The 3,162-nt window shown below is 37.1% G+C and overlaps 1 pseudogene; it reads right to left on the bottom strand.

Annotated features, from left to right (window-relative positions):
• Positions 1-899: 899 nt before the first annotated feature.
• LOC101567135 overlaps positions 900-3,162 on the bottom strand; it is a 17,512-nt pseudogene continuing 15,249 nt past the window's right edge.

The following is a 3,162-nucleotide window of genomic DNA, read 5'->3' on the forward strand; positions in this document are numbered from 1 at the left end:
GGACCTGGGCTAGGATTGGGTCTGGGGGTTCCTGGAACTCGGCAGAAATTCCTACTAGGCGGGAGGGGTGGGGCAGGTAAGGTGGAGTGGTGGGTGGCAGCCCTAGAGGGTGGGAGAGGGTCCTGCCTATGCTGCGCCTGGGCTGGGACTGGTCCCGCAGGCGCAGGGTAGCAGGAAGCTCTCAATACACTCACCAGACCTGGGCTAGGACTGGGTCTGGGGGTTCCCGGAAGTCGGCAGAAATTCCTACTGGGCGGGAGGGGTGGGGTGCGACCCGAGGGGCTGGGAGAGGGTCCGGCCCACGCTGCGCCTGGGCTGGGACTGGTCCTGGCGCAGGGTAGCAGGAAGCTCTCCACACACTCACCGGACCTGGGCTAGGACTGGGTCTGGGGATTCCCGGAAGTCGGCAGAAATTACTACTTGGAGGGAGGGGTGGGGGGCGGCCTGAGTGGGTGGGAGAGGGTCCGGCCCACGCTGCGCCTGGGCTGGGACTCGGAAAGTTAATTCTGCCATTAAATAAATAGCTTGACTTGATTCTTCTGTCTGCTAAAGGCATTTCATTAAGTTTAAACTTCTTTTTATTTTATTTTAAAAAGGAAAAGAATAACATGAATAAAGACAAAACAAAGCAACATAGAACAATAAAAATGGTGCAGAATTTCAAAGCAAGAATAGAAAATTAACAGTGATTGTTGTTACATTACATATTGTTGTCATCAAATCTGTTGCTCAGATTATCAGCTAATATCTATACCATGAACAACTGCATTAAGGACAGCGATGTGCAGTATAACAGCCACAGATGAATGCCTTTCGTCTTGTTCTTTTATTTTTTTATTTTTTTGCAGAACCAGGGATTTGAGCTCAGACGCTTGTGCTTGCCAGGCAAGCGCTTATTCTACTGAGCCATCTCCCTGGCCCCGATCTTGTTTTCTTAAATCTCTTTTTAAAAATAGTTTTATTAAGGGGTATAACTCACCATCAAGCTGAGTCTTTTGAAGTACATAATTCAATGAATTTTAGTAAATTTTGGAGTTTTGCTACCCTTGCAACAATAATCTCATTCCAGAACATCACACTACCCAGAGTGGAACTTTATGACCACTTAGAGTCACTTCTCTTTCATGTACTTTTGTCTGTTTATATATAATTTTCTAAATGTTACTTACAAATGGAATTGCATAACATGTCATCTTTTGCATACCATTCTGCTGACCATATTTTTGAGGTCTATATGGAGCCTTTCTATGGTCAGTATCCATTGTACACTGGTTATTCTTCTTTATTACTAAACACGGTACATATTATATTGTGTGGATATTTTGTTTATTCACTAATTGGCAGCTATTTAGCTTATTTAGATATTTGATTATTGAGGACAAAGCTATGAACATTTTCACCCATATATTTTGGTAGGTATTTTTGCAAAAGTTCTTTTCTCTTATTGAGGAAAGAGAAGAAATGGACAAGAGTAGAGGTGTTAGGTCAAACAGTAAATTAATGTTTAACTGTTTAGAAACTGCTAAATTATTTGTAAAGTAACAATACAATTTTGCATCCTTACCAGAAATATTGAGAGTTGTAATTTTTCCATGTCTTAACAAAATATGATGTTTTCTGTCATCTTTATGTTATCTACTCTACTGCTTGTACAGTGACATCTTACTATGATTGTAATTTTCATTTTTCTGCAGACAAATTTAAGCTGAACACTATTTCACTACTTATTAATGAGTCACATGTCATTGTGAAAGTTTCTATTGAAATCTTATGTCCAATTTTACTTGCTATGTGTTTCTTAAAATTGAATTGTAAGTACTGACATAGTCTAGATAATATTTTTTGTCAGATACGTGACTTATAAATATTTCCAGTTTCCAGTTATTTCCAGTTGTTTTTCAGAAAATTGAGGAGATTTTTTTTTTTTAAATAAAGATTGCAAATTTCATGAAAGTTGTTCTTGGTTTTAAGCATTGCTTTGGCTAGTCTATGTCACTTGAACTGTCATAAACATTTCAACTCAGGTTACAGTTATTTTTATGAAAATGAACCTTGTAAAGGTATATCATTTCTAACATATTATCTATTATTTTCTATTGTCTTTAATTTTTTTTATGTGTGTGGCAGGCTCAGCCCACCCTGGGGCCAGAACTGTCGTGACATGTGGTGCCCCGGATTGAACTGTAGTTACTGAGCACTTGCCTAAACTTGCCAGAACAGGCACTTTAGACCGCTGAGTTATCTCACCGCTCTTTAAAATAAATTTTAAAACATAAAAAGCCAGGAAGAAAATTTCAAGTTTTATGGAAAGGGAGAGTTAATGCTTTAACTGTTTGATCAATCTTACATGCCTGTGCCTGGTAGTCTGCAAATTTGATGATAACAATATGTAATATAATAACTATTCTTCATTTCCTGTTCCTCTTTTGAAATCCTGTACTTTTACTGTCCTATGGTGTTTTGTTCGTTTCTTTGTTCTTGCTATTGTTTTCCTTCTTAAAATAAAAAAAATAGAAAAAGAGCTTGTGGTGATGCAGCAGAAATTTTGTTGAATATATTGATTAATTTTCAAATATTGACCATCCTGATAATATTGAATCTTCCAATCCATGAATGTGACATGCCCTACATTGTAATCAGATCTCTGTCAAATTTTCTCTACATGCATTTGAAGGTTTTAGCATTTTAGTTTTGTCTTCTCATTCAACATTCCTTAGATATTCTGTTTTGCTCCCTACGGTTCATGAAATTGTTTTTTCAGTTTTATTTTTGACTTGCTCATTTATCATAAACTGAAAATGTTTTTAATTTTTTATTGCACATTCCTTTGGATTATACATAGGGTTATGCTAATCTATGAAGTTTGCTCCTTTATTTTTCACAGGATTTCCTGTAATTTTTTTCTTGTATGTTTCCTTTATCCTTTCTATTTTTATTTGTTCATCCTTTCTTTTTTCATTCTCTTCTTTATTTGAAGTTGAGCACTTCCAATGTGCTGCTGAGTAGAAGTAGCCAAAGTGGATATTTTTGCCTTCTCACTCAGCTTTCCACCACTAAATTCACTTTACTATGATTTTTTGCAGGTACCATGAGAAGATTGAGAACACATCTTTCCAGTACCAGTTTGTTGACTATCAAAAATTAATAGCTCATCAATTGTTT

Source organism: Octodon degus, unplaced genomic scaffold (assembly GCF_000260255.1).
Source record: "Octodon degus isolate 3935 unplaced genomic scaffold, OctDeg1.0 scaffold00009, whole genome shotgun sequence".
NCBI lineage: Eukaryota > Metazoa > Chordata > Mammalia > Rodentia > Octodontidae > Octodon > Octodon degus.